Source organism: Lissotriton vulgaris, chromosome 3_1 (genome assembly GCF_964263255.1).
Source record: "Lissotriton vulgaris chromosome 3_1, aLisVul1.2, whole genome shotgun sequence".
Taxonomy (NCBI): domain Eukaryota; kingdom Metazoa; phylum Chordata; class Amphibia; order Caudata; family Salamandridae; genus Lissotriton; species Lissotriton vulgaris.
Genome location: NC_141689.1, coordinates 1,038,918,175 through 1,038,938,466, shown reverse-complemented (window position 1 = coordinate 1,038,938,466; position 20,292 = coordinate 1,038,918,175). Strand labels below are relative to the sequence as shown.

General features: G+C 44.0%; 1 long non-coding RNA gene across 3 annotated transcripts in view; it reads left to right on the top strand.

The window, feature by feature from the left end:
* Window positions 1–899: 899 nt before the first annotated feature.
* Window positions 900–20,292, top strand: part of LOC147727363 (uncharacterized) — a 46,911-nt gene continuing 27,518 nt past the window's right edge. For 2 of the 3 annotated variants that reach the window (XR_015309326.1, XR_015309325.1), the window contains exons 1-3: window positions 900–1,016; window positions 7,297–7,412; window positions 16,780–16,860. This is a non-coding gene — a long non-coding RNA (uncharacterized LOC147727363). The remainder of the gene's footprint in view (window positions 1,017–7,296; window positions 7,413–16,779; window positions 16,861–20,292) is intronic. The other variant, XR_015309327.1, reaches the window with a different exon arrangement.

Genomic DNA, 20,292 nt, shown 5'->3' with positions numbered 1-20,292 from the left:
ATTTTGTTTGCTCACAATTGTCATTTTTGCCTCGTGTATTTTAACGTTTGCTTTTGTAATTTGTTCACTTGTGATGTTCTCTTAAGGTATCAGTTCTGTTCCTATTGTGAAGCGCTCTGACACCTTCGGGTAAAGTCCGCGCTATATAAAAACGCATAAAATAAAATAAATACAAATCTCCTCGTGACCACCATTGCAAAAGCTCAATTTAACTTTGTTATGGACCCGGCAGCTGTGTACTAGACAAACATAAAACAAAAACACTTCTCTTGACAAGTCAATAACGTAATTCCCTTTCATTCACACAAAAATTCGTAAATCAAGCAGCGTGAGCGCAACAGAACTTTCACAAACAAAACAGCAAGCAGAACTGAACTTAGGTTTGAATTTAAAGAGGCGCCAGGACGTACTTCCGTTTCCCTTTTCTGCTTCCGGGTTACTGGCTTGAACCACGAATAGAAATGCTCAAACCGGTTTGTACTATGTTTCGGCCATATCGGAAAAGCGGAGAACCCGCATAATGCGCTGTGAGATCTGCACTGCTCACAGGGTAATTTACAGTATTCAACCAAGAGATAGACTGAAGTGCATAGCGCTATTCATAACCACAAAATGTATTCTTATGTGCATTATGTTACATCACTTACACTGAGAAGAAATATAAAATAAAACATACAGTATTCATTTTACAAACACATGGTAATTTTTTTCTTTTGCATGGTCTTGGCCTCGTTCCGAAGCCGTAGTTGATAAATCCCTATAGCTTTAGATGTGACTCCTTTAGTTTACGCTAGCTATTGTGCGTCATTTCCTATTTCGTGTCAGAACCAATCCGACAGCTTGGTAGATGAAAGATTGAAAAGGCCTCGGATTGGAGGGCGAGTCTTTCGCTTAAAAAAAAAAAAATCTATTTAAATGATTGGCTCGACTTGGTCTAACCTCTTTTCACTTTCGTGTGGTTACAACTTGTACCGTGTAGATCGTTCGTGACGAAGTAATACTATGTATTCACTAATGTAAGTCCGGTAGTGCTGGTTTTCTTTAGTATTCCTGTCATACTGGTAGCTCTTGTTATTCGATTTGAGTTTGCTATAGTCTAGTTTTCGACTCGGTATTTAAAACTTTAGAAAGTTCTTAAGCTGCCTTTTAAAGTGGCGTTTAGCCGTTTATTTGTAATTTTTGCAAAGGTTAAACGGAACACCTCGCTCGTCTTGATATACATGTTTGGCAAATCTTGATGTAAATTCGTGGTTGGCAAGTAAGACGTGGCGGCAGTGTGACACCATTGTGTGTAAAGATGACCGCGGCTTTGGTCAACATTTCTCAGCAGTTGTAAGCTGGAAGTGCAAGTTTGATGATGGCAAAGTGAACGGTGGTATTTCTAAAGGTGTGCCAAACCGTAATCAATAGGTGTCAAGTTTAGATTTGCTAGGACTATTTGCAAGGGGTGCAATAATGTTTGTTTCGGGTAAAAATATGAGCTGATTTTTGAGGTTTTAATAAACTCCTTTAAATCGAGACTTCAGACATGTCAGAGGTTTATAGTATCGCGTGCGATTGCTATTCATATTAGGTTTGGGTTCTAATCCGGGCCACTGAAATTACGCGGCAGGAAGGGCCGAATTATGCGGCATGATTATGTAAATTATGACCAGAAGAAAAGGCAAATCATGCTGATTAATGCAGCCGACTTTGCGATGCCAGTACCAGATTATTTTGTTTTTTTACACTTAAAACTGCACATTGGTTACACCTTAGTACCAGTTTAACAGCCGAATACAGCAATATGCAACAGATATGTGACCCTTCAACTTTTGTAAAGGGCATTTCACTACACCGCAACGTGGTACTTCGTTTTTTTTTAATTATAATCCTTCGAACCATTAAACCTAGAAACATTTTTGCGTTACATTCTGCATATTTTCCTTGTACACTGCCGAATATCTACCGACTCCCGGAGGACATGGAACCTGGGTAAACGGATAGACTTTTATTTTTATATATACCCAGTTTCCCATTTTGATCAGATGGTGTGCTATTGGGTAGTCCCTTTTTTGCAACCTACCAGACAGAACTACTATCTGTTATGCAAAAAGACATCTTGTGTAATTTCTGAAAGTTAACCTACGAATGCATTCTGTCCATCGCTTGCCATTGGCTTTGTGGTTTGAAACTCACGTGTTCTGCTTTTCTTTTTGCTGGCTTTATTTGCATTAGGGTGTAGAGCTTGAGTTCGTACCTCCCCATACGAGAGCAGTATGTACAGTATTCTACAAACTCGTTTTCTGTAATAAACAGGCCTGTAAATACGATTTCGTTCTGGTCATATTTGCTGGGCTTTCAAAGACGGAGGTCAAATGTCAGGCACTCTCTTGAGGTGCTAGTTTTCTTGTTACTGAAACATTCCCTCGTTGATAAGGTGCCTCTGTCTGTAAGAGATCCTCTTAATTTTTTTTGGTGTACTGTATGCCTATTTAAGGTTTTTGCCACAGAAGCATGTGATATTTGACTGCTCATGCTACGCTCGCTTAATTTTGAAAACTTTTTTTTGTTCGAGTTAAATCGTGCTTTCATGTAGGACTATATGGCAGGATTTATTTTTTAATTAGGTTTTCCCTATTTGGTTGAGAGCAGAAAATACAGCTAGAATTATATGCGGTGTATTCAAAGAGGTGGTGGCATAATGGCAAACTATTCAGTTTATAAATGGTCTGCTACCCTAAAAGGCCAATAGGTGACCAGTGTCAGACTAATTACTTATGACTGATTTACTCCAGCTGGTTTGGCCTTTCAATAAATCTCAGATCAGTTAAGTGCCGGTGTGGCCGCGAGTACATCTGTGCAGACTGCTGCTTATCTGGGTTACACCATGATGACTGAGCATACCACAGAGAGCGGTCTTAAAGGAGCACATGAGTGTCTCCACGAAACGTGTTCCTTGTGATAGATGTTCGTCGAGAGACAATGATTTGTATGAGGGCTGTCCGCAAATATGCCTTAATTCACCCATTTCCTTCTCGCATGTGGCATAGAGCGCTCACATTTCAGCAAAGAGGTGGAGGGGGTGGGACTCATACATATTAATAAACTGTTATAATGAGATCGATAAAACACCCAAAATATAGCATTTTAAATATCGAGAGGACACAATATTGAAAAATATAGAGGACAGAATATCGAATAGACCTAATATAGTTGTAAATAATATCGACATATAGGTAATATCTAATGTCATTATATCGAATTATATTGATTTTTTTAAATTGTATTATGTCAGTATGTTAAAAGTATATACATTTTTGTAATGTATGTTACAATTTTTTACGGTAATGAATTGTTAATTTTTGCGTTTTAGTTCCCTAGCGGGTTGTAGGTTTATAGAATAGGGTGGAAAGTAATTTATTTAAATATTAGAAATTAATAATTTAGTTTTTAATAATTTCTATTGCTAATGTTTTTGCTTATTAGTTCCGTAGCGGGTTTTGGGTTTTTAGGAAAGTGATAATTAATTAAATGTAAACATTACAAATTAATAATTTAATACATTTGTTATTAATAATTACTATTAATTAATTAATATATTAAATATTAAAATATGAGCGATGCGTTTTGAATTGATAATTATGTTTTTTTAATAATCAGTAATTAAATACTAATTAACAATTTATTGATGGGTTATGTAAAAAAATAGGTGTTGAGTGTTAGGGGAGCAGGGTGGGTATTGATTAAATTACATTTTTATACATATTCATATAATCAAAGTTATTAATTTCATTAGTTGTCATTACCTAATTAAGTACTTAATTAATATTGTACAATATTGGAGGTGATGTTTATAGGAGGAAATGGTGGGAGGCAAATAAAATGTTAAATATTCATTTGGTAAATAATTTCAATTAAATTATGAGTGGTTCTACTACATTATTACCCTACGCTACCCAACACTTTCCCTACTGTTCCACTCGCTGGAGTGGGAATAGTCATTTATACCCACCCGCTATCCAACACATTCCATACTTTTGCACTTGTTGGAGTGAGAATAATAACTTTATTCCCTACGCTATGCAACATTTTTAATGTTACAATTAAAGTAGTGTAAAATATTTCCATAAAAAAGATTGATTGTATATATTTTTAAATTTATATAACTGGTTTATTTATATGTAATTGTATTTTAATGTTTTAAAAAAATATTAAGAATATTTTTAATAAGTTAAAATATATGTAAAAAACAATTAATTTTTTTACGTTTTAAGCTTTACATTATTTTAACTAAGTTTTACTTGTGTTTATTATTGAATTGTTTTTATATTAGTTTTAATGCATTTAAAAAAATTTCGATATTTTAGTTCTCTATATTTTTAACAATGCTATTTTGTACTCGATGTTTTAGTACTTACCCATTTGTAGATTGGGACTCGCTATTTTGGCGTCGATATCTGGATAGTCTATATTCTGTCCCTCGAGGTTTAGTCACTGATCCATTTAGATGAATGCAGACTTGCAGGCACCTCAAAAGCAGTATGCTGTGATTATGACATCTGGAAAATGTAAAATATACATTTATCTGAAACAGGGCTTTGCATTCTGAATGTTAGCATCATATTGTGATGTGTACCACTTAAGGACGACTCTTTTTATAGTATGTATATTGTCAGTAACACTAAAGATTTATTGGCACAAATCCAAGATCAACCTCTAATGCTATTTTGTGCAAAGCATCCAGCAAAAACTTCACCGATGCTTGCATGTCTAAGATCCTATTAGTTTACATGTTGGTAGCCTGTTCAATGGCATAGATGTGCTCGCTCAACAAAGCATTGGCAAAGTCAATCTATGCGAGATCTATTGGCTTTGTCACCGTTTCTAGCCATATTGTACAGTGGTGCTGGCTTCAGATCTGCATGGCTGAAAGTAAAAGAAAAAAGCAGTATGATGCGGTCAGCGTTGGTTGTCCTACAGCTTTTATTCTTTACTTTCAGCCATGTTGGAAAGTGGCTAAGAAACATTGGCAGATCAAATAGCTCACATATGCAAGACCTATTGGCTTTGCCAATGCTTGTTTTATTACTTGCTCTGCGTCTTATTAGATTAGGAGAGTTTTCAATTGGTGTAAAAGCTCCTCTTAAGTGTGCGGTTTATAAATGAACTGGGTACTACTTTTGGGAATGGAGTCCGGCCCATTTTCATGAGATGTTCACCAAAATAAAATATGGTCATCCATACTAATATAATAGGGAGCCCAAACCTTTGAGGCGGGTAATCTCAAGAACCACAGCACCAATCAACACCCAATACAGCGTTGGAAGGGCAGTTGCAGCAGAAGGACATAGGCTATGCATACGCCCACCATATAGATTTAAAAGGTAAAAGAACCGTGCCAGCAAAGTAGTCCCTTGTGGGCGTGTCTGCGTATGCTGGGGGCGTGTGATACATTCCGCCCTTCATGCCATGTCTCATATCGTGTGCTAATCCCACCCTGCTCCCTTTAAAAACCCCTGCACCTCATAATCGTAACCCACCCTTACTCCTTAAAATGCCCCAACACCCTTAAACGCTAACCCATCTTAACCCTATAAATATACCCTGTACCCCAAACCTATCCCTAAACCCTAAAAATACCCCTGTACCCCAAAACCCAATCCTACCCCTGAACCCTAAAAATAACCCGGTACCCCAAAACCCAGCCCTGAACCCTAAAAATACCCCTGTACCCCAAAACTCAAACCTACCCCTGAATCCTAAAAATACCCCTATACCCCCAAACCTAGCCCTGAACCCTCAAAATACCCCAAAACCCATACCTAATCCCTAAAACTACCCCTGTACCCCATAACCCCAAACTATATCTGAGCCCTTAAAATACCCAAACACCCGATAACGTACCTCAGTACCCCAAAACATATACCCCATACTCATACTTGCCTTATCCAAACATGAAAAAAAAACATAAAATATAATGCCATGCGTTATAACGGCATTGCGGAGTCATGGTACTTTCGTAATGAACGTATGCGGAAAGAAAGTTGCGGAATAATGGGTGTTTACCCTCCCCCCGGTAAGTACATTGGTGGCACAGCGGCCCACATCTCCAGCAACATACTCATATTTTTTTACCACCCATTTGAAAAATGCACAGGTCTCTCATTGCTGGCCAGCACCGACATACACTTTTAGACAACCTCCCGCCACAAGTTCTAGAATTGCGAACTTTAGAGCTGGGGAGCTACTTTCGAATCTCTGCATCAGCTCAACATCCTGTGATTCCAGGCAAATCGCTTTGTCTCCCCGTGCCTACCACAAATTAATGTGTTCTTCTGTAATGTAAATTGTGCTCGTGCCATGTTGTCGAGTTCACGCTATATATTGCAAGAAAAAATAAAGTAGGGAAACTAGAGTTCACACACTACTGAATGCGCACTCTTAAGTGCATCAGCAGTGCACTGTGAATCGGAGCGTTTCACAGGCCTGTCACAGATAAGAAATGCTATCAAAACGAAATCCTACAAAACAATATACTACTGGCCGGCAGCAATTCCTACCCAGACAACGTTGGGACAGGCTGCTAGTAAATGCATATAGTCTTTGTCGCATGTACCTGTACGCTGCCACCACTGGTGTTATACTTTAAACAGTTTGATCCTGAGCAAATCTTGCTCTCTCCACTGTTCTGACAACCAATCATCACTTTTAAACAGGCTTAATGGAATAAGCACCAAGGGCATACTTCCAGGGCAGGTCCCTAACATTCAGGGTTGTTTATCAACAATTGACTGGGTTTGCATTTCAATAGCTGAACGTGCTGCTGAAGCTGCGTTGTTCAGTATCTGTCCTGTGTTGCAGCTCCACCCTCCCAATTAGGCAAACTCCTAAAGGGCTGAAAAAGTGACTGTTTATACTTCGAAGGTTTACAGTGAAGGGGAGCCAACATGTGTGATACTGGGTGTCCCTTCTGTGACGAAGAGGAGCCTCTTTGCAGGGCAAACATGCAAATTGGAAGACAGTTGGCTACCCTAGTTAAGATATCGGACGATGTAATACTGTTCTGATCAGCAATTTTTTAGGTCAAAGCATGGTTTGCTAACATCTTGGGGACATGTGGAAAACTTTCATGGGAATGCATTCTGTACATTGGCTTTGTGGTTTATAATTTATATTTGCTTCCTTGCTATTTGTGGGCTCAATTTGTTTTAGGCTGTCCAGCTTTAGTTTGTAACTTCTCTTGCCCAACCCCTATTTACCACCAGTGCTGAATTTCTGTAAACAGGCCTTTAAATCTTGTTTTTATCTTTGCAGATTTGCTGTGCATGCAAAGATGGGTCAGATGTCTGCCTTCCAGGAAGCTTGGTGTTTACCTTTCTTTCTGACTTGAACGTTAGAGGATTTGTGTTGCAATCGTGCTTGCTACTCAGGTATGCTGAACAATGTTGTTTTTTTCTAGAACAAAATTTAAATGTCTGTAAATGAACTACCGATAATTCAGATTATGTAAAGCATAAATGAACCACATTAATCTGCAATTCTGAAGTGTGGTGGAACATATTTTTTATATATTCAAAACAAATCAATACAGTAGGTGCAAACATTTCCACACATTATCGTTGGTGTGCTGTATGTCTATCAGTAAAAGTCTGTGCAAATATAATGGTAATTTCATTTAAAGATATGTTGGGTATAAAGACCATGTGCTACCACACCATCCATATACCAGTTTATTAATCTCCAGTCTACACACCGTACTCTACTGTGCCGTGCTCCACTCTGCCACTTCCCTTGACAACTCTACTCTATGCCAATGCTCTCTACAATGCACCACTGCACTGTTCCACTCATGCCACTGCAGTCAACCTTGAACTACTCCAAGTTGCTGCACTCTTTGACACTTTACTCAAAACTAATAAACTCTACACCGATCTGTGTACCACAGCACTGGAAGTCTCTATATTCTACTCTGCAACACTATTGCACTGTACGCTTCTTTTTGAAATTCCACTCTCCTATGCTACTCCACGCCCCGCTGACAATCTACTACATTCTACATTACTTCACTCTGTAACACTACTCCGCTCTACACTACACCCTCTATGTCACTCTACTCAACACCCATTGCTTCTCTGCTTTACAACACTTCACGACAATCTGCCACCTACTCTACAACACTTCAGTCCACTTTGACACTCGACTCAACTTTGCTCCACTGTACCACTCCCTCCATTTATCACTTGACTTTTACAACACTTCACTCTTTTACTTCACTGAATTTTAGCCATGGTGAACAGCAGCCAAGCAGGTGTACAGTATTGCTATAACCTATTGGCAAAGCCATTAGCTCTTGCATAGGCAAGGCCTATTGGCCTTGCCATTGCTTCTATTTAATACATAGGTGTTAATAAACTACTGCCCTTTACAAAAATATTATCTTATTACATCTGCATTCTCACTAGTATATATTTAAGAGAAAACTGTCCTTACTGCCTTTTTAAAGTATTGCAGCGTTGAGAATCGCCGCACCAGGGTCTGGATTGGCTTAAGACGTGAGCTTGAACCATCAAATGATGTATACCAGCCACAAATAATGGACTTAAACACATTTACTTCAACGTTTTGGTTGGCATTGGCCAAGTACTAATTTATTTGACTAGTGTCCTTCCGCTGCTCAAGTTGTGATTCAGAGGACTTTATTTTGTAATTGTTCTGATAGACATGGTGTATTTTGCTCTCAACGGAGTCTCATGGATTTGTGATCTATTTTACCAGAGTAGTTTTAAGTGGGTATGTGGAAAAAAAATAGCTTTATGCCCCAATTTCACTAAATTTGTCACCAAAGTTTGTTCAAGTAGTCCATATTTTTCTATACAGTTTGAAAACGTTGGCACGGATTGCATATGCTATGAATGTTTTTTTTTTCTTCTAAAATGAAGTGCTTATTGGTAAACATAGGTTTTCATAGTTTTCAAGTCTGCCATCTTTTTAGGTCGAGCCTAGCTATTGCGTAAGCAATCGCTATGCGAGAGAGGGGCACCAGAAAATCCTGCCAAGAGGGCTTTGGAATGCGGATTATGGCCAGTGAATGTGCGCCGGGTGCGCGCTCGCCATTTGCTCACATCAGACTTGAAAGGAAGCTGCTCGTACACAACCATATGTCTGAGCCTCGGTATCAGACTTCAAAGGAAGCCGACCCCACCCCCATCAGTCTTCAAAGAAATGCGCTCCCGAACTTGCTGGCCTCGTTCTCTTGAGCCTTTATTTGTTTTCATGGTCTATTCTTCATCCAGCTCTCTCCTTACCTCTGTTTCTTCCCCTCTCGCTCGCTTTCAACCTTGTTTCCATAGGTTACTTTCCTTTCCCCATTCACTCTAATCCCCCCCACCCCAATACCGGCTTTCCTTTCTCACAGCTCTGCTTTTTCTTTCCCACATTCTTAAATCACTTTCATTTTTCTTGCTATTTTCCATTCTGCTAAGCTCTGTACTTTTCTTTAATTCACTCTCTGCTTTCTTTTCTCCATAGTTTCCTCCCACACGCAGTCTTCCTTACTGCCATTCTTTGCTTTCCCTTTTGTCACATTAGCTGCCTTCTTTTTTCACATACGCTCTTTGCTTTGTGATAACGTTTGCTTACTTTCTCCTAGTCTACCTTACATTATTTTCTGTGCACTGTGCCTCAAGTTTCTCATGCACTCTGCTTTTCTTCTCCCATGATCTCTGCCTTCCTTTCTCCCATGCACTCTCCTATCCTTTCTCCCTTGCTGTCCGTCTTCATTTTTCCCATGCACTCTGCCTTCGTTTATCCCTCATTTTTCCCATGCACTCTGCCTTTGTTTTTCCCTCACTCTGCTTCCCTTTCCCCCATGCCCTTCACCTTCCTTTTCCCATGTCTGCCTTGCTGTCACCCACGATCTCAGCCTTCCTTTCTCCCATGCTTTCTAGCTTTTTTCCCTTTCTCCCATACTGTCAGCCTTCCCTTTTTAGGTCTCGCCTGTCGATGCGCATCGAGCAAGCGAGACTATGGGGGCTTATCCACTCTTTGTCCAACTTGCAAGGAATCGTGGCGATTCCTTGCAGTGCCCGTGACTTTTAAGCTCAATGCGCATGTGCATTGAGCTTTAAAGCGCGTGCACATCAGTTCCCTCATCCGCACGTCGCATTTCTCCTCCCCCCTCGCCCCCTCCCCTGCCCGCCGTGTCGCATTTCTCCTCCCCCTCCCCTTATCTGTCTTCCCTTCGTCTGTTCCCTCTCCCCGCTCCGCCCCCTCCCCTGCCCGCCGTGTCGCATTTCTCCTCCCCCCTCCCCTTATCTGGCCTTCCCTCCGTCTGTTCCCTCTCCTCTCCCCGCTCCGCCCCCTCCCCTGCCCGCCGTGTCGCATTTTTTTTTAAATCACCACTTACCCCCTACCCCCCAGCAATTCAAACACTGACGCCGTGCTCGGTGTTTCTCTTGTTAACGAGAGTAACCTTCTGATACATAGTGCCCACTCATTAACTATTGGGGTAGCACGAGTCAGCTGTCCCAGAAGTACGTATACAGTGGCCAAACTGATCCTCTTCCCATCGAGCAAGTCTATCGCCCCAGAACGTTAACATGTCTAGGCCAAAACTAAATTTCCAATGATCCAACTGTCCAGACCACGCACCTGTCCACAATGCATAACAACCCGGAGATCCGCCTCTATGAAGAATGACATTAACTTAACCCACAACACGCCACGAGCGACGCCAACTTGACAGGGCTCCAAGATGCGGAAACCACTGCTAGTACCTCATTTGGGTTTACTTCATTAAGTCCTTCAACAGAGACAACTGACAATCCGCTACTATTCGAGAAAGAAAACACGTTACCTTAATAGCATGCAGCTCATTGCAACGTATATACCAACAGTACTTATAGTTAACATAAAATGCAACGTTACCATTGTACTTAAAGAGAGCTTGCCTGCAAAACAAGTTAAATAGGAAAATGTAGTTCTGTTTCTCTAAACCCCGTCGCCCCCCACGGCTCCCTAAAGTTGACGGTTAGGGGATAAACAAAGTTGTGCGACCAGACTGGAAAACGTAAACAGATGGGCCGGGCTTCATGCCTACTACTGAAAAGTATGATTCCGCTCATTGACCTGCTGTTCTGTACATCAGACGGACATTAACCCGTTTCAAAATGGCCTTTGGTGTTACTGCTGGGTATTCAAGCTTTACTTTTTTGGGACTGACGACCGTCTCTACTCAAGGCTCATTGTCTGTTAACAGGGTAGTATTGCGTTCCACAACGGTAGTCCAGCTGTAATTACGAACGTGAAAATTAGCCCTACCCAAGATGGCCGCCTTGTCGCCTGTATTAAGGCTGCCGTCGTTCTGAACGGGAAAACATAATATTTCCAGATGACAACTTTATGAACAGAACTATTAATTATGATATTCCGAGCGTTAAAACATACACTGCCTAACGCGCCTTCACATCCTCACCCCCTCATCCTCACACACCCTCACCATCACCCCCTCTCCCTCACACACCCTTACCCTCATCCCCTCACCCTCACACACTCTGTCACCCTCACACCCCCTAACCCTCACCACCTCACACCCTCACCAACTCACACCCTCACTCACCCTCACACACCCACACCCTCACCCACCCTCACCCTCACACACCCACTCACCCTCTCACACCTGCTGCACTCTCCTGCTCTCTAGAGATGTGGCCTAACGACCAGAGCTGCCATCTATGTCACGTAAATACAAAACATGTTGCATTCCAAATGCTATAGGTGTCCCATTCGCGAAAGTTATAACTATTGGCGTTGTAAATGACAAAGCTATCAATTTAGCTATTTTAAAAACCAACAAATAAATAAAATATTTCATTTACAAGACCAATAGCTCCAACTTTTCTAATGCGAGACCTATTGCATTTCCAATGCTTGTTTTCCATTATGTCTGCCTTACTCTCTCCCATGAACTGTCTTCCCTGCTCTCTGCTTTCCTTTTTCCCATGTCGGCTTTTCTTTCTCTCATGCTCTTACTTTTACCCTTGCTCGCTGTCTCCCTTTTTCCCATAACCCCTCCTTTCAATTTCCTGTTTCCCGGTGCAAACTGCCTTTTGTTCTCTCTTAAGGTCTACTGTTGTTTCTTTCAGGGTCTCTCATCCTTTCTTCCATGCAGTAGGGTGTAACTTTCCCCTTAGCCTTCTGTTCTCCCATAAACAGTTTTAGGTCTCGCCTGTCGATGCGCATGCGCATCGAGCAAGGCGAGAGTATTGGGACTTATCCACTCTTTATCCACACTGCAAGGAATCGTGGCAATTCCTTGCAGTGCCCGTGACTTTTAAGCTCAATGCGCATGCGCATTGAGCTTAAAAGCGCGTGCACGTCCGTCTTTGTTTACCCGCTCCGCCCCCTCCCCGCCGTCTCGCATTGCCCCCTGCCGCATCAAAGGCTTTCACGGCCGGCCGGCCATGCTTTCAGTTTTACGACCGGCCGGCCGTGTCAATTACATTCCAAAGCCCGCTCTCCCTGCTCCGCCCCCTGCTCCGGCCGAGACGCATTTCTCCTCCCTCCTCCCCCCTCCTGGGTCAGTTTCACTTGCCACCCCTACAGCCTGTCCTTTACACAGTGACATTTCTTTATAAACACTTTCCTTTAAAAGACTAACTCAAATTATGCCTGAAGAAACATCTCATTGTAACACATTGAAATACTTTATAACAGTCATAAAAGCAAAAACCTGCTTTTACTTTAGCTTATGAACAAACTCCTACTCTTCCATAAACAATGCCTTTCACACAGGCACACGCACATGGCATATTAGGTGGCAGAGAAGCAGAGATTTCGAGGGTGTACTTTAGGCCGATTTTGTTTTTATGTTGCCATCTCTCTGTATTTTGGGAAGTTGGGAAATGTGTGAAATGTTTACGGCAAACACTTGGATGGCACAGAGGCCCATATTTAAAAACAAGAGATCTCTGAAGGTCCACCCACAAAATCAGTGCCCCTAGTTTAACCTCACATACATTCTCTCTCATTCGCCCCCTCCCTCCTCTTGCACGCGGGGTCTCTACTTCTGCTCGGCTTGATTGTAAATCTTTTTCTGTGGACTGCGCGCCGCCCGCAGGTACTCAATGATGTCTCGCTTCACCACGGACACGTTGGTTCGGGGGTGCCAGCGTCTGACGGGCTTCCCATCCGGGTCAACCAGAAACTTCTCGAAGTTCCACTTGATGTCATTCACCTTGAGGTTATCCCAGAAGAGACGATTGGTGGGATTCCCGAAGCTGTAGCCAACAGGCGGGCAGGCGTTCTGCAAGGAAGACAACGTAGGAATGTTTATGAATATATTCATTGTGGGCCGACCAGAAATAGTGTTTCCTTCTGGTTAAACCATTACAGTGTTGCATTTACTGATGGCTTTGCTGGGTCAAAGTGTGACCAGGAACGCTGCTGCTCCATGTTGTACACTGCATATTTTAGTAAGTACAACCTTGTTTTTAAACCTAGCAAAAGGAAGCAGTGTTTTGTGAGGAGATTCTTGTATTTGTGGGCATGGATGCTAGCTTCCTTTCAATGCCTTTCTGCGCCTCCTTGGAGGAAAAGATTCAGCTACCTGCATATTACATTCGTTCTGCTGCTGAGGCTAATTGCTGTCTCATAATCTCTCTGCATTGATGTGTTTTAGCAGGAAATGTATGCCGGACCAAAATGTACATTATGTAAGCATGCTGCTCCACCTGGCCATTTTCTAGCATCAGCCGGGGTTCATTTAAATGACAATAGACTTTTGATAGTTTTGCTTGGCTACCTGCTATTTTGTATTACACGCTCGTTGGGCTTGGACCTCCTTATGTGTTGTGTTCGATTTTTAACATCATTATTCTCCTTTTAAAATACACCTTTCCCTGCATTGGTTCTGTTTTAAACCTAATGGCTGTTAATTATATATTTTTTTCTACTTATTTGATTTTAAAATTAAATCGCACTTTCCTTTGGCTTTGACGTTTTTAAACATGAGCATTTGCACTATTTTTATGATAGAACACGTAGCCATGAACCGGCCCACTATGGCATTGTTGAACACCCGATTGCGCTTGTACAAGAGAACATGGCATGCCGGTATCTCACTCACGTTTTCACAGGTCACACGTAATTTTAATATGAGACATCCCATACCGTTGCCACCCTCACTCACCCTCACTCACCCTCACCCCCTCACCCTCAACCCCTCACTCTCACTCATCCTCACTCACCCTCAACCCCTCACCCTCACTCACCCTCACCCTCCACCCTCACTCACTTTCAACCCCTCACCCACCCTCAACCTCACCCTCACTCACCCTCACCCTCACTCACCCTCACTCATCCTCACCCTCACTCACCCTCACTCACCCTCACCCACCCTCACTCACTCACCCTCAACCCCTCACCCTCACTCACCCTCACTCACTCACCCTCACTCACCCTCAACCCCTCACCCTCACTCACCCTCACTCACCCTCAACCCCTCACCCTCACTCACCCTCAACCCCTCACCCTCACTCACCCTCACTCACTCACTCACCCTCAACCCCTCACCCACCCTCACTCACTCACCCTCAACCCCTCACCCTCACTCACCCTCAACCCCTCACCCTCACTCACCCTCAATCCCTCACCCTCAATCACCCTCAATCACTCACCCTCAACCCCTCACCCTCAACCCCTCAGCATCACCCTCACTCACCCTCAACCCCTCACCTACCCTCACCCTCAACCCCTCACCCTCACTCACCCTCAACACCTCACTCGTCCTCACCCTCAACACCTCACTCGCCCTCACCCTCACTCACCCTCAACCCCTCACCCACCCTCACTCACCCTCACTCACCCTCACTCACCCTCAACCCCTCACCCTCACTCACCCTCACTCTCACTCACCCTCAACCCCTCACCCTCAACACCTCACTCGCCCTCACCCTCACTCACCCTCAACCCCTCACCCACCCTCACCCACCCTCACTCACCCTCACTCACCCTCAACCCCTCACCCTCACTCTCACTCACCCTCAACCCCTCACCCTCACCCACCCTCAACCCCTCACCCTAACCCACACTCACCCTCACTCACCCTCACTCTCACTCTCACTCTCACTCACCCTCACTCTCCCTCAACCCCTCACTCACCCTCACTCACTCACCCTCACTCACCCTCACCCACCCTCACTCACCCTCACTCACTCTCACTCACCCTCACTCTCACTCACCCTCACTCTCACTCACCCTCAACCCCTCACCCTCACTCACCCTCAACCCCTCACCCTAACTCACACTCACTCACCCTCACTCACCCTCACTCACCCTCACTCACCCTCACTCACCCTCACTCACCCTCACTCACCCTCACTCACCCTCCCTCACCCTCAACCCCTCACCCTCAACCCCTCACCCTCAACCCCTCACCCACCCTCAACCCCTCACCCTAACTCACACTCACCCTCACTCACCCTCACTCACCCTCACTCACCCTCACTCACCCTCACTCACCCTCACCCTCACTCACCCTCACTCACCCTCACTCACCCTCACTCACTCTCACTCACCCTCACTCACCCTCACTCACTCTCACTCACCCTCACTCTCACTCACCCTCACTCTCTCACCCTCACTCACCCTCAACCCCTCACCCACCCTCAACCCCTCACCCTAACTCACACTCACCCTCACTCACCCTCACTCACCCTCACTCTCACTCACCCTCACTCTCCCTCAACCCCTCACTCACCCTCACTCACTCACCCTCACTCACCCTCACTCACTCACCCTCACTCACCCTCACTCACCCTCACTCACCCTCACCCTCACTCACCCTCACTCACCCTCACTCACCCTCAACCCCTCACCCTCACACAGTGCAATAGGTCTCGGAGCATTTGAGTTAGAGCTTTTAGATTTGTTTATGGCTTTTTTTTATTTGTAATTCTTTAGCATTGGCTACAGGAAACAAAAATGCTAAAGATTTACAAAAAAAACCCATAAACAATTCTAAAAGCACTAACTCTAATGCTGCGAGACCTATTGCATTTCCAATGCTTGTTTAGGGTGTGCCTTCTGTCTTAACTTCTCCCAGAATCTGCTCTCCTTTCTCCATTAGTCTATTTGTCTTACATACAAATATTTTATTTTGCATACACTGTATCCCCCTTTAACACATTCACTCTATCATACATTATCCCATACAAGCTACCTTCCTTACTCCCATACAGTCTGTAGTCTTCTCCCATTCAACCAGACTTTCTTTCTCCTATATGCGCAGCCTTCCAATTTTTTACAGTCTCCCTGAATTTGCCTAATTTCTTAGGCTGTCCTATCTCCCATACACTATACCTCCCTATTTCCCATACAGTTTGTGTTCCTTTCTCCAATGCAATATTCTTAACTTTTTCTAACCTAATCACTCTGGGACACCACCACATCATCACTCAGCACCACAACAGCACTGTCCTTCCTACCAACAAGCATTGCCATAGCCAATAGGACTTGCATTAGGAAAGTGTAAGCTATTGACTTTGTGAATACAATGCCATTAATTTATATATTTTCAAAGCCAACACATATTAAAAAAATATCATTTACATTACCAATAGCTCACACTTTCCTAATGCGAGACCTATTGCATTGCGAATGCTTGTTACTTGAAGTTATTAGTGTTTTGAGAATGTTGGGCTTTGGTTTAAATATGTTCTAGATCTATTCTAAATGCATTACACAACTTTATGCCAGCTGTTTAAACTCTTTTTAACTTTTATATTTTAATTGAATTAGTCCATTTTCGCAGTGTGAAACTATGCCACCAGCTCTCCACAGCTCCTTGCTGTTCCAGCGAAGCCTGCAACACATTGGCAGGTAGGTTAATGTCAAAATGAAAATTGAGAACTTTGCACACTGTTTGTAGCTTTGTCGTTATTGAAACATTTATCTGAAAGACATGTTAGTGAAAGATTCCTTACCGTAGAATATCGCCAGGCGTCAGACTGGATCTGGAAAGTTATTGCTTAGAAGTACCTCTGCATCAGTCGGTGGCATCCTGCAGCTCTGCGTCCGTCTCTGGCGTTGGCACCGAGATGACCTCACAGGGAGTACTTGGGCGCCACCCATGTGCGCAGACGTCAGTTCTTTCTTTTTCCCCGCCAGTAAGCACAGATCCTAATTGAGAACGTTCCTTGGTCACTTTTTGACAGCTATTTTGGGACTTTTGACTCCCACTTTATTCTCCTGGTGCACGTAGGGATGCCCGGCTTGAAGTCTTGTGGGGCCTGTCGCCGAAATAGGTCTGTGGCAGGACCGCCCCCCTCCCCCTGTTTGCCTCTACTGCCAGGAGACTGATTAGGACTCCCGTAACTGTCGTGCCATGGCCCCCAAGACCTTGAGGGAGAGGTGCCAGTAGTTGCTGGAGGCCCAGTATTCTTCACGTCGCCACTCCGGATCTCGGGGCCGCTCGCGGGACCGGAGCCGTCGCTCCTCAGACTCCAGGTCTTCACCTTCGGATTCCGGTAATGTCGTCATAAAGTCGAAGCAGCGCGTTTGCTCTCAGACGTCCTCCAATCACTCCTCAGAGGTGGACGGGAGGACAGGGGTCTTGCCCCTGCTGCTCCTCTGGAGCCTCGGAGGCCTGCGTCCTACCCGCCACACCCGGGTCCGATGGCGACTCATGAACAAATGCAACAGTTCCTTGCTGTCTTGGATCACCATTACAGGCCTCGGGCTCCTGCCGGCGCGCCTTCAGGCCCGGCGTCCAGATCCTGTTAGCCCGGCGGCTCCGCCACTGGCGCCATAGGAACCTGCGATGCTGGCTCCGGCCCTGGCGCCACGAGGTGTGGCGTTTCTGGCGCCCCCCTCTGCTCCACCCCCGGTGCAGCATTGGGTGCCGTTTATCACACCTTTACCCTGGTTCCCGGCCCATTTTGTTCTGACCAGCGCTATACCAGAATCCATTTGTCCCCTCTCCGATTTCTTCTAAATCTCCTTTCTTCTCTGTTCATCCGGACAAGGTGGTTTTAAGGACCTGTCCTTATTTCTTGCCAAAGGTTGTCGTGCCCTTCCACATCAGGCAGACCATCACTTTTCCCACCTTCTATCTGCCTATGCATCCTTCCAGGGAAGAGGAGAGGCTATACCGTCTGGACCCAAAACGTGCTCTTGCTTTCTATCTGCAGCGTACACAACAGTTCCGGGAGGATGATCAACTCTTTGTTGGCTACGTGGGTGCCATAAAGGTCGGGCTTGCACAAACCCACCATTTCATGGTGGGTCATTCTGTGCATCAAAGCATGTTACTCCTTGGCCAAGAAGGAGCCTCCTGTGGGGCTGCGTGCCCATTCGACCAGGGCAACTGCAGCCACTTCTGCCTTGGGACGTGGCCTTCCCTTGCAGGACATCTGTCAGGCAGCTACGTGGACCTTGCTGCACACGTTTACAAACACTACTGCCTTCACAGTCAGGTCTGGAGAGACTGCTGCTTTAGCCGCTCTGTGCTCCTTGACTTTCTGGTGTGATCTGTTCGCAGACCCACCTCCAGGATTGGTATTGCTGGGGTATCTATTCTTAGGTAAGGAATCTCACTAACGTGTCTTTCAGATGCACAAGTTACTACTTGTGTAACGATTTATCTGTAAGACATTAGTTAGTGATAGATTCCTTACCATCCCAACCATCCTCCCCGTTCTGTGGACTCATTACTAGGGTCAAGGTCATCCCTTTCAGGGCCCTAGTTTTATGCACCAATGGTCAGTATCTTGCATGGCTCTGTGCACCTGGCGTGGAAATTAGTGTACAGAACTGACGTCAGCGTGCATGGGTGGTGCTTAAGTACTCTCCTTGGCGTCATCTCGGCACTGACTACGCTAGTGACGGACGCGGAGCCGCAGGATGCCACCTACTGGCGTGCAGGGGTATTGCTAAGTAAAAACTTTCCGGATCCAGTCTGACGTATGGGGATATTTTAAGGTAAGGAATCTATCACTAACTAATGTCTCTTACCGATAAATCGTTAACACAAGTAGAAACTTGTGCGCCATGAAAGATCTTTAATGCATTTGTTTTACTTTGCCTGTGCCAATGCTGCCTGTTCTAGACTCCCTCCAGGTCGTATTACCAGTCTTAAATTGTTTTTTTACAAACATCCTAAACACCCTGGTAAGGTCTGTATTCAGAATTATAAAAAAGTCTAATAATTAATCAACTGGTAGGGAAGAGGAAACAATTGTGTCCGTTTTATTTCCCCTGGTGAGTGGGTTTAATCAAAAGAAAAGGACACTTGTAACAATTCTAAACCATTGGTTAGAAAGATGAAACGCCCTCAAACTCAATGTTGTTCGAATTTAGCGGTATATATATTTCATCCGCCCCACATTGAAGTTATGGCAGTTATCATTGGATGTTCCAATACGTGCCAATTGCCCGCCTCATCCAGAGGCACCTCTGGTTATAGAATGCAGTGTCCAGAGATTAAGGGTTTCCCCCAAAAAGATAATGTGAACAAAACAAGAACTAAAATTCTTGAAAAAATTAAAAAGGAGAAAGTCACCCTTGTGTTTTAATGTGAGGTGAGATTCTACTTGCGTAAAAATAAACTGATACTGCAAAAAGATAGTTACTGGATCTTATAGTATTCATAAAGGAAGATTTGTCGACATGTTTTAGCTCCTTTTGGCCCTACAGGGTCTGTGGAGCTTTCGTCAGGACTAACATACAAAAATTGGTTACTCGCACGATTAGTGTGGTATTTTAGAGTTCTCACTTTTTGGTACTCTGTTATTTTAACTCTCCGCAATCTATAATAGAGAGAGAAATATACAACAGTACAAAGAATTCAATCGACTGTTTATATGAATTGGGGGAGGAAAGGGACGAGGAGAATGTACATTAATATCATCCTCTTCATGTATCAGCGTTTATTTCGCTACGGTATTAATGATTGGAAGGGAAATTGTTGGGCAAAGGATTGAGTTACATCTGATCATGCGGGTTATATCATTACATTGCAATTAAATAAAATGAAAAAGTGACAGTTTTGATGATAATCTTAAATAGCGCGTTGTCGTCTATTGTAAGGTTTGTATCTGGGTAGTTGCTGGTGTACTATATGGCAATTATATTGAATAGGTGGCTCTAATGGTATCAACCAGACACTATATTAACCCCTTCCATGCTGGTGACGAACCCCAGCCGTCATGCACTACGGTGCTCGTGTGCTGATGACGGCTGGGGTTCGTCACAGCCCGCCCGTGTTCGTCCGGAGGCCGCACACGGGAAAAATCGCGGCCGCACGGAAGGGGT